Below are 13,217 nucleotides of genomic sequence, written 5' to 3'. Positions count from 1 at the left end.
CCTCAGAAAAATGTAATCCTGTAATCTCATGGACTGCATAAATTACAGGATATGCACAAAATGGTGTTCTTGGGAAGGCTTAAAATCTTTTTGAAGAAGTGCCATTTTTTATTCAATAGCTTACAATGGTTTTGAGGCATTTTTCTCCTTCGCAAGACATACTGGTTTTATTCTCTATTCAACTTGATTTTTTAGCAATGCATTTCACTAAATGCGACGAATAAGTGTCCAATCTGATTAGGTTACCTTTGACAATAAATGCCCTGGTGGGTACGCTTCCAAAATGTGGAAGCATAGACAATGCACGTGAATTGTTTGACAAAATGCCTCAGAAAAATGTAATCTCATGGACTGCATAAATTACAGGATATGCACAAAATGGTGTTCTTGGGGAGGCTTAAAATCTTTTTGAAGAAGTGAAATAAATGTTTTAGAAATCATAGTAAATGTCATGAGAAAGAATGCTTTGATGTGTGTTTTCCTTTTCAAAGTTAATGTTTGGAGATTTTGCAGAAAGACTGGTAAATTTTATACTTCATATTTTGATTACATATACATTGTTCAGAATTTGTAAAACAAATCTTATAATGTGTTCTGCAAAACATCCCGCTTGCATTTGCTTCACAGTTTATAAATTAGAGAGAGGAACATATGATATTTCAATCGACAATGTTTTAGAAATTTAACAGAATGCTATCATTAGAGTATTTGACATTCTCTATTAATAAAAGGGGCAAAAACTTATGAAATCACAAAAGTGAAACAAAAGAAGAAGGGTCACAAGCCTAACAGAAAAAAAATTACACAACTCTGTCAATCTTCACTAAGTGATCGAGCTGAAGAGCCATGTCTAATGACACTGAAGAGCCATGTCTGGAGATAATTGATCTCTATCCACAATATTCCAACCCTATCCATAATCAGAAGCCCATTTGACCAAACAATCAATAACGCCATTCCACTCCATTACTCTAATTGCGTTGTGCATATTTAATGTTTCTTAGGGTTTATCTTGATAAACTTTGCATCTGGATTTTCCATGGAAGATGAAGAAACAAGAGAGCTCTTTATATCATGTAGGATGTTCTGTCATAAATGTTTTAAAATCCTAGTAAACACCGTAAGAAAGAGTTCTTTGATGTGTGTGTTTCCTTCTTCAAAGTTATGCTTGAAGACTTTGCAGAATAAATTAAAGATTCTATCATAGAGCCCTAAAATCCTCACAAGAACATCAGTCATTAAGAACATGACCTCTCACTTTGAATGATCTATAGTCTCATGCTTTTCTTTTCTTGTCCATCATATAACACATATTTAACACAATGCACATTCATACCTAAAGAGAACCACATATTCAAGTAAACTATCATGTAACTATTGTACCTTTTTTTTAATGTTAATATTATTTAATTTTTAAATTTATCTCCTTCAACAATGCATCTTTGAATCCTAAAATTAAGAATCAGATTCATATCAAAGATTAAATCTTCCACTTTAGAAACATTGTTAATATTAAAAGATATACAAATTCAACAAATTCTAAGAACTAATTTATTTTTCTTTTATATTAAATTAAAAATAAATAATTTTTTGTTAAAAAAAGTCAAAAGTTAATTTGTAAATTCATGTAATGTAAAATAATAAAATCTTTTTATTTGTATTTAAAGTTTTAAAAAATTACAATAAAAATAAATGACAATTCAAATAAAAGATTGCACATAAAAGGAGAATAACCAAGACTAGGGGAGGAGTACTAGATATACTTCATGTTCCAATAATCGTTCAATCCTTGCACACCCAACCCCCAAATTATTAACTTTGAAAAAAACCAAAAAAATTTAACTAAAAGTCCATTAATAAATTTCACATGTACCAATAGCAACTCATTTTTTAGCATTTTTGGACCATAATAGCCCATTTGTGCACCTTTATTAGTACCCATAACATGTGACTATTGGGGTATTTGTGCATAAGTATTGACAATTTTAAGTGCACAGTTATTGGGGTATTTTTAAGCAGGTATTGGGCGACACTTTGACATGTGTACTTTTTAACCTTTGTGCGCATATCAGATCTTGCAACGTGCATAGTTACTACCTAGAGGCCAAACTACCAAATGGGCACAACAAATAGCTCAAGATGCTCTATTTATAAAATTAGATTTCAACAAGGCCTATGATCGTATTTGTTGGCCTTTCATTCTAAATATGCTCAAGTGGTTGGGTTTTGGCTCCATGCTTTGCAAACATGTCAAAAGCTCTTCACAGATGCTAATGCTAAAGTTGTGGTAAATGACTTTTTGTCCCCTTAATTTCCTCTACAAAAGTCCATACGCCAAGGTTCCCTGCTTGCTCCTCTTATTTATGTCCTTGCTCCACATGCTTTAGGATACCTTTTTCAACATGCCCTTTCCAACAATCTTGTCAAAGATAACCCATTGCCAAGAGACCCCATCACTCTTAACTCACACTTTGCTAATGACAATATGTTGCTCATTTAGAGCTCAATCTCATAAGTAACTAATACTTTGGATGTCCTAGACTTGTTCTGCACTATATCAGGTTCCAAATGAGCTATTCACAAGACTAAATACCTCATGAATCGATCTACTTCTACCCCTCCTTGGATTCCTAAGGATTGGAGAGAAATACAACATGGTTGTATCACTAGATACTTAGGAATCCCATTTGGCATCAAAGTGTTTCTTAAGGACATGTGGAGTTGGTTTATGACCAATATAAAAAAATAAGTTTTTGTGCTGGTCCAACCATTTTCTTTCAACACCAAGACTTATCTAGGTGGCCAACGAGATTCTTATTGCTAGTCATGTCTATATTTCATCCTGTTGGCTTCCTTCCGAGACTTGTTACTGTCAACTTACCAAACTAATTAGAAACTTAATTTGGGTCAAATGGGGCAGCAAAAAGGTTTCCTAGCTACCTCAAGGAAACATTTTATTCAACCAAAAGATAGAGGTAGGCTGGGTATTATAGACCCTTTTATATAAGGGATTTGCCACACTACCAAATGGTTGGTGAGAGTTGTTTCAGGGGTAAAATTATTCATAATTAATCATATTTATAAGAGCAAATCACAAACTCTAATCTAATTAAAATCAACTCCTAAATGACAATGAAATATATCAAATCAATTGAATATAAAAATAACATCACGAAACTCCTTCAATTGATCCAAATAAGCTTCCATTGATCTTCTCCAAATTGTGTGATAGGTGGCTCTCAGGCGTTGCATTGGGATTCCTGCATATGATAGACACAATTATTTTGAAGACAGTGATTCTAGATTGAATTTCAAAAATAAGTCTTGCTTTTATATAATTTCAGGTGAGATGGGGTGAGATTTGGAACTGAAGTGTTGATTGATAGTTCATTGATTATGATTGATCAGTTCAGTGGATTGATTGATCTATTAACTCATTTGATTGATCTGTTAACAAGATTGATTGATTAGTTGACTCAATTGATTGACTAGTGAATTGAATTGATTGACTAGTGGACTGAATTGATTAGGGAGATGATTGATTTGATCAATTAGTCAGAAAAGGTGATTGAGAGGGAAAAGGGGAGATCGGAGTGTTAGCTGATTTGATGAATCAGTCGAGATTTTCAACATGTGTTGTAGGACTGTGTAATTGAAATTCATTTTGATTTTGATTTTGATTTTGATTTTAATTTTTGAATGTTGAAATGCACATGAGATTTACTGAAATTTATTGAAATTCAGATTTGGTGAAGTGTGAATTTGAAAAAATGAAATTAGATGGAAAGAGTTGAAATTCGAATTTGGGGAATTGGAGGAATGAATGAATGAATTAAATAATTTAAATGAAATTATTTAATCATTAGAAATGAGATTAATTAAATAATAAAGATTATTTAATTAAGGGAATTAATCGTAATTAATTAAATAATTAATATTTGAGAAAGAGGTTTAATGATGAATTGATTAAAGGATACAAATTGAATGATTAGTAATGTGAAAGGTGATGATTGATTTAGTTCAGAAGAATAATTATCTTAATTAAATAATTAAAGAATTACTTAATTAATAAGACGAATAATTACCGTGCGATTAACGAGACATTTTTAGGTGTCTACAGGAGCTATGGAAGCAATTGGTTAGACACTTCATTCACACTACTACAACAATAGGCCCTTGGATATCAATCAACGAGCATAGCAAAATTCGTATGGTTCCTTTTTTTTAAACCCATGGTTCTGCCCCTTTTAACACTATCTGGAGAGCTTGGCAAAGTACTTCCAAAAAACTTGTTTGGTATGACCAATCTCTTAGACATGGCCTATGTTTTGTAGGATCTTCCATTTGGTGGAATAGACTGATTCAACTTGAAAGTAGGCCCTTGGGACTCATCCAACAACTGAATGGTAAAAGACTTTTCAAAAAAGGAATTCAAAATTTTAAAGACCTTTGGGACCCCACAATGTTTAACTTGAAACCCTAACAACTTCTTAAACTATGATACAATTGTTATCACTAAGGTCTACACCCTAGCTAAGCCTAGACTCAACCAACCTGTGACACATGGGACTACCTCCAGGTTGTGAGTACCCTATGATGGAGGTATACCTCCAGAGAGGGCTAGTTTTCTTTGAATTTTCCTACATCTAGTAATCCTTGCAAAGAAAAGGGATAGAGAAATGATTCTAAATAAAAATCTAATCTACTCAAATAGTGATGCACCAAGATATTCTATTTTCTGTTGTTCTAAAATGACTGATTACGATGGATTCAACAAGGACACTAATTGATTTCACAACTCATTTGTTCCTAAGATGGCCATAAGCACTTCATATAAAGGTTATTGATTTCAGTTTGCATATGAGATGAAATACACCATATGATGCAGAGCATCCAACAAACACACAAAATAAGGGAGATCTTTCTCCCAACTCACCTACTCAAAATGGTGATTATTCTTCATAAACCTTCAAGAGCCCTCACAAGGTCAATAGGTGCTCATAAGGCTTCAATACCCCAAAAGTGAATCCATGTTTTCCCATCTTGTCTAACCATTGAAACATGTCAAATTAGGCCTACTACACATGTTCGCTAACTTGAAACATTCTAGCATTTAGATCACACCAAATCCTTATAGCCCACTCATACAAGCCTATCTTCACTTAGGACTCCAACTTGTCCATAAACTCAATCCACAATGCTAAATAGGTGTACACCAACCCTAAGGGATTTATAAAAACATCAAGGAGACTCCTCCCATTGACAAAACACCATTCTTTACCCTCCCTTCCACCCAAAATCTCAAGAAGACCTACTACTGCAATTTTGCCTTTCTATGACAGTCATACACATTTAGGACAGTCATAAGGAACCGAGCCATTTCCTCATTCTAAGGTCTCTAAACACATTAAAATGATTATAAAAACATCCACACACCTTTACCAATCATAAACCAATCATCAAACCCATTCAATGCATCATACTCACAAAATCTCAGGTTACTAGTTCATTAGGACAACAACATACCCAGTTTTAGGACAATTATAAAAATAGCGAGTATTTTGATCAATCAAGGGCCAAAAACACTTGATTAGGGTCTAAAATAACCCCTCACACCTCTCCAAGACCTCATACAACCTTTGAGAGCCAAATATTGCACTTATGTCAACCCACACATCACCAACTTGTTGTCATTTTCAGACTGAGACACAAAAATCAGATTTTGTGTCACTCTTAGCACATGCCAACTTATGCATGGTCCCCAGCATCAAAAGGAAAGAAAAAATATACATTTAAAAGGTTCATCCCATCCATTGGCATGGGTTTTTGATGATGGGATGACCAAAAATTACATTATTCCAGTCACTGGTTACCCTAGCAAGGGTTTGTGATAGTTTTCACCAAAACTTTAATAACTTGCTCAAAACAAAGTGAAAATGAATGAAACCAAAACCCAAAATTTAAGGATTAATTTATATTTCATACCCAATAGGTTTATGGATCAAATGAATAATATTAAATATTTAAAAGTGCAGTAGATCAAACTGTTACGTCTGAGAAAACTGTGAAAGTGTAGGGAAAACTTCAAGTTTTTATTGATTATGCTTCAATACATTGTCCAACCAGCACTTGGCCGTGGAAATAAAGATATTTAAAGGATTTTACAGCCCTCAAATGTTCATAAACACCCTTTTAACACCAACTACCAACAAACCACTTCCTAATGCACTTTTTTACAACAAATTTTGCATTGAGAACATTGTCAATTTTGACAATTTTTGTGCAACTTGACTATAAACCCAAAATGAAACCTATATGATGTAAAAGCATCATTAATACATCCAATTAGGCCCAAATATTATTAATACATACAATTAGGCCCAAATATCCTTAATACATCCAATTAGGCCCAAATATCCTTAATACATGATAAAATATCTCATTTGATGCCTTGGACACACTTCAACCCAATAAGGACAATTTTAACAATATGAGACAAGTAGGACCACATATTGAACCTAGACATTACAAATTGGTCTTCAAGGACCTTATTACATGAGAATGGTCATTAATGACCTTATTTCATCTTTACATAACATTTAAATTCAAAATAACTCATGATGGCCAAATAGGAGCACATGGCCACCTAGGTGCTCCTGTACCACCATACAACAATGTTGGCTGAAATAAAATTGTGACACAATATATAACATGATCAAATCTAAGGAATGCTCACTAAAACATTATATTAGTGCATGAAACAACAAATGACTAAAAGTCAATTCACAATGTAAATTCGACATAGTACAATGTAAATGATACAATAATGAGCAAGAACAGTTGTATTCTTCTTTGAAAAATGGAAAGAATCTCATTACAAAACATAGAGATATATTTGAATTTCAAGTATTGGAGGTTACAAGAAAATAACACAACATAATACAATGAAATCATAGACAAACTCAAAATATTTCTTAGTTACAAGGCTAAATTCACAGTTGTACACACATGAAAAAGCAAGAACTAACTATACAAATGAATGAGAAATGCCTTTTATTGAAGTTGCTCTTGAGGTTTGAAATTCAAATTATTGGATCCTCTTGACTTGCTGACTCGGCTGAGTTACAGGATGTGCTAGCTGCTCCTCTTCTCTAAATCAGGTGGCTGATTGGTTTTGAATTTGAAAATCAATTGCATTGGTCGAGCTGAGCTAAAAATCCCTTGAAAGTTTTAGGAAAATGGTGTCTCAACCTTGCATTTACATAAGGTTACTATTTATAGTAAGTTTTCATTTGGGCATGAAATGGTGCGAAATTCTCCCCGAAGCTTCTGGTTGGCTAGATAAGCATTCCGGTAAAGTTACATCGCGAGATCACAACTAGTTTTGAAGATACCAAAGTTTTCATTTTGGAAGGGTCCAATGAAAGGTTTAAATTTGATTTTGAGGACTTTAGAGGCCCCGAAATGCCCTAAAAAGTGTGCATAAATGACATAGCAGTTTACGAGGCAATAGAGCACACCGTGAGCTTTCCAGCGCTTCAAACGGTTCGTCAATCAGACACACAATTCGTCAATCGGACACACGGTTCTCAAGTCATGGCCTCCAAAAGTTTGTACTCCTGAAATAGGAAATATAAAATACATCAGACAAATAAATGAGATGTAAAAAGGGAGGGACACGTCATAGGGCATCTAAAAGGGAGATAAGGTCGACTACACCTTATTGGATGGTTTTAGCCCATGGATTTGTAATACCGTTTGACGGTTTCTTGTATTGTATCTCCTATATATGAGGTGTGTGAGATAAGGGTTGTGTGTAAGAGTCTTATGGCTATTCAGTTACATCTGAATATCTGATTAGTGGTACTCTTGCAAAGAGCTTGCTCTGCAAGTATATTGTAATCTATTTTGATTGCTGAATAATATATTAGGCGGCTTTTGGAGTGTGGGGTTTTTCTCTTGAAAGGGTTCTCCCCACGCAAATAACTGTGTTATGGTTTAAATTTTATTATATCTATTTCTGTTTTCTGTAATTGTTGTGATGATCCATAAAAGTTTTTGCATTACCCTCCTCTCAAGGTTAGTGTAGGAAGTTATTTCACTACTTAACTTCCTTACAGAAAGGTGGGCTGGAACTTAGGCTTTCTAGTTGTTTCTGGTTTCAAAATCCCCTTTGACTAATACTTGACCCATGTGGGCCTTCAAATCAGGTGTAAAATTATTATTGTGGCCTTAAAATCTCCCCAAAAAGTGGGATTTTGTCTTTGGGTGCCTCCCTTGACTTCTCTCTAAAATTTTGAATTTGGGCTTAGCATTTATAACAAATTTGAATTTGAAATTCAAATTTGAGAAATTCAACTCCATTTCATTATCACAACAAGGATTTATATTTCAAATTATTGATTGCTACAATCTCTATGTGGCCTCTCATCATGATTTTAACTAGTCTAAAGTTTTTGACAAGGAACAAGATCTTCATCTCCACTTGTTTCTTAGGGTATTATATTGTTTGAATGATCTCCTACCCATTCTCACCGTTTATTTCTTGACAATGATTTGGCCCAAACTTTCATCACTGTGATAGATTATTATGACTTTAGGCCACCATCTTCTTTCCGTCTTCTCTTCCCAGGATCGTTTCTTCTCTGATCAAAGACCATTCTCCGCTCATGAATAAATATTTCATCACTGACCTTGTATCTTTTCTTTGAATGCACTAGCCTATATGTTATTCTGAAAACAAAATCTCTCTATACTTTTGGCAAACGTCGCCCCTTAAGACTGCCTTAGGGCTAATCTTTCAATGATCTGGGACCATTCTTCCTCACTTTAACCTCTGTCATTTGATCTCTTGATAGGTATTACTGAAATGACAAGACATTTCTTGTTACAAGCTCTATCATGGGTGTGTTTGAACACCAACTTCAAGCCCCTAATATGCAGTGAGTAGAATCAATGTGCATTGACCTTTTGATTGCATAATGGAGTTTACAATGATTGTCTCTACCTTTCACAATATTTTGTAACTTCATGATGCTCTTTATCTTGTTCATAATGCCTTATAATCCTATTGATCTTTTCCATATTAGTCATCTCTATCTTCTGATTGGTTGCCACACTTTTCCTGACAATTACACAACATGTTTGATATCTGCTCTCTGACTTGTGTTGTATTTGATTTTTTGGCAATATATCCCAATGTTGCTATGAATTCTTCTTTTACTTCATGGCCATGGATCTCTATATTTGCACACTATGTTGTCACTATAGTTGGGGCTATGAATGCTTCTCAAAGCATGACTGCAACAATATCCCTTTAATGCATATGCTCTACCTACCACTAGGTCTGCTTTTATTTTGTCATTTTGTGTTTTCTCTTAGTAGTGACTTTATTGAAATCTTGAAGCTAGATCCCTCAGGTTGCTTTGATCTCACTATGTTTTACTATTCTTGGACTATGTTTCTCCTACCAATGACAGCCATGACTTTGTCTCAAAATTTTACCAGTCCTTTTATCTAAGAAGAGCCACCATGCTATTAAAGAGAATCATGATCTCCTTGTACAAAGCATTATTGTATTCTTTTAGGACTATTTGTATAGCTAGAGATAATGATACCTCTTTGATCACTATATCTGCTATTTAAAGATTTTCTAACTTCGGTAAAGGTTGCTCCTTGATTGTTACATGGCCATTGTTTACCGATCTTCATGAGACTAAAAATACTCCTGTGAAAGCCTTGAAGACCTTTGACTCCATCAATGGCAGTCTTAGTTCTTTCTTTTGGGTCATTCCAAGCTCAAAACTGTTGCTCTATTTTATGCACTTGTGAAGATCTTTGTCTATTGCATGTTGTTAATTGAAGAATATCATGGATATTGACTTTAAAAATAAAATAAAAAACTCTTGGTCCTAGTTATTTATTTTATCTAACCCTTGAAGTTCTGAAAGCAATGTCTTTTCATTTCACTATTTTTAGAGGCCTCTTGACTGTTTTGAGGGCTGCTCCAAATGCCCATAGCATTGATAGATCAAATCTTGGCCTAATTGTTGTTATGCTTATGAGAATATGCCTGAGAATATTAGGGCTGCATATTCGTAGTTCTTACTATTATAGGGTTTCTTGTGATTGCTATTTGTGAGCCGGAAAAGTGGTGAGCAGAAACGTAAAATTCAGTTTCCAAAAGATCCACACACCAAATGGGACTCTTGGTGCAAGTTATGGAGCTATATTTAATAGCTCAACTTCCCAAGGGGTGTTCCATTGTTCTCTATCTCACAAGCTCCCTCAAGCCAACATGCCTTTGCTCTCAGATCACTGAGCAAAGTGACTCAGGAATGACAACTCCAAGAATGAGTGATATTTGATTAATTTAGCATGAATGCATTCCTAGATATGTATGATATTGGATCTATGATGATTTAAACTAGCATGCATATGATATTATGATAAAGATTAGTAATCCTATCCTAACAATATATACTAGTCTAACATGGATATGCTATGATATTTAAAATTACTTCTAAATGCTATTAAGATGATTTTGATCAAAGAGAGGCTAAATGCTTTAAAAAATGACTATAGATTAGATGCATGAAACCTGGATCTCTTAAAATGAGAGAATGAGAGCTCTATTTATAGGAAAAATAGGGCAATGGATTATCAAGATTGGATAATCTTAACAAGGGCCAGGATTGCAAGTTATCAATCCATGTTTACAATTGTCACCAATGAAATTGTGACAATTGTCAACAAGAGTTTTCTTGAGAGGAGATGAAAGAAGCATTAAATGCTTGAGAAGACATGATGGTTACCTTAGGAGGTAAGGGTTAAGGTTAGGTTAGGGTTATCCATTGGATAAAGCTTTGAACCAAGGGGTCAACTCTTGTGCAAGAGTTAGAGGAATAACCAAGGTTAAAGCCATGAATGCTTGATGAGACCCTTGGGTTAGATGGGGGTTGAGTTAGAGAGAAAGTCTCTAATTATGCAAGAAGGTTGAGTTAACCATTAATGGTTTTGAAGACTTTGAAGGTTAACTTGTTGAAGACATAAAGCCTTTAATGGTTATTGAAGACTTTGAGGCTTTGAGAAGTGACTTCACTTTGCTTAGGGATGTGACAATATTTAGGAGATGGATTAGGCTAAATTGGAAGTGATTAGAAGAATCTAGAAGGGGGTTTTAGGGAGGCAAGTGGGAGATGTAAGAAAATGCAAGTGGATGGAGGGAAATTTTAATTAAAATAAATTACTTTATTTCAACAAAAATAAATGAAACTTGAATAAATACAAGTGGGGGATTTCAATAAATAAATTAGATTTATTTACTTGCAAGGATCAATTTAATTAAATGTAAATTTAATTAAAAAGGGGGAAAGGGGAATTAATTAAATAAAGTGATTTATTTAATCAAAGGTAATGAAAGGCTTAGGTGAACTTAATTAAATAAATTAAGTAATTCATTTAATCAAATAGATGAATGTAAAGAATTTAATTAAATAGAGGAATGAGCTTAAAATGAATATTAAATATTCACTTAGGAAAGTGGTCATTTTTATACGTTTACATTTTGCCCCTTTTTGAAGTGACGTGTGTGCACATGTTGATTCAAAGAAAATTTATTGGATATGCTGTCAAAATTTGATCGATATGATGTGGTGTGTCGAGATGTCGATATGATGCCCTAGATTTGATGAATGATATTGATGATGCCCCCTCGGGAGATGAATCAAGGATTTTGAAAATTTTGTTGATTTGATGAGCGTTTTTGAATTAATTGCATTTTGAATATTTTGACTGTGTTGAATGCATTTGAATCGATTCATCTCCTGAAAATGATTTTGATAAGGTTAAAAGTGTGAAAAAATGAGGAAAATACATGCCCGACTTACTAACCTTGTTGACTTTTACCCTATAAAAAGGTAAAAAGTGATTTTATTCTTATCATTTGCACATTTGTCTCTTTGTGATTGTGACACTTGAGCTCTGACGAAAAATGTTGGTTCCCTATGCTTCGCACCGATTCAAGCGTGTTTGTCGATACCGGAGGCCCGCCATGTATGGCCCACCTGTAAGTCATCTAATTTTTGCCATGTTTTTGATTGATTTTGCTTTTTTCTTATCACGTTTTTCATTTTTTAGTTGAAAATTTGTCGTTTTAGCACGTAGGAGTATAGTTTTAGCGCATACAATAGGAACAATAGCGTGTAGGGTTACCTAGCTAGGTTAGTGTTTAGGTTGCATTTTGCAGCACTTCAATAGGTTAGGGTAGCGCGTAGGGTGTTTTAGCGCATAGGGCAGACAGGTCAGTGCACAGGATAGATAGAGTAGCACATCAGGTAGATTAGTGCTTTGGGTTAGTAGGGTAGTGCAATGGCAAAACCAGTTAGCGCATAGAGGGGGTTAGTGCGTAGAGTAAATTTTCTAGCGCATTGGTGAAAAAAGATAGCGCATAGTTAGCAGCTTAGCGCATAGGAGGTCGGTTTTGGTGCATGGGGTAAAAAATGGGTAGAAAAGACATGGAAGAATGTGTTGCGGGGAGAATAGATGAGGTAGATGGCTTAGGAGTGGATAGGTGTCTGCTGAGTATTTCAAGATGGGTTGTGAGCCAATATTTTGCCTGATGTGATGATGTCTGATTTTTGATATGATGATTTTGAGTCTGTTGAAATTGCTTTCGATATGGAGTGCCAAGCTGATTGATTGTTTTTATGAGGATCCTAATTTTCTGTTGATATGGATCTTTGATTTTTGCCTTGCGATATAAATTTGATGTCTGATATGAGTTCGGATTCTTGATTTCCGATATGATTTCTGATGTGATTCTTGCGTTATGGAGTTTTGATATGATTTCTTGATATGATGCTTGCCTTATGGGTCTTTGATATGATTTCTCGATATGATGCTTGCGTTATGGGTCTTGGATTTTCGATATGGGTCTTTGATTTTTGATATGGTGCTTTGTTTTTCGATATGGGTGTTGGATTTTCGATATGGTGCTTTGATTTTTTATATGGTGCTTTGATTTTCGATATGGTGCTTTGATTTTCGATATGGTGCTTTGATTTTTTATATGGTGCTTTGATTTTCGATATGGTGCCTGATTTGATGCTTTGTTGTTTCAAGTTGATTTTTTTTTGATTGGATATATCAGATAGATGGGGGAACTGATGATGGACATTTGTTGTTTTGTAGGCACAACTTGGTGTACTTCAGTCACA

This window comes from Cryptomeria japonica, chromosome 8, assembly GCF_030272615.1.
Source record: "Cryptomeria japonica chromosome 8, Sugi_1.0, whole genome shotgun sequence".
Lineage (NCBI taxonomy): Eukaryota > Viridiplantae > Streptophyta > Pinopsida > Cupressales > Cupressaceae > Cryptomeria > Cryptomeria japonica.
The sequence above is the reverse complement of the archived record's forward strand: the minus strand, read 5'-3'. Positions refer to the sequence as shown.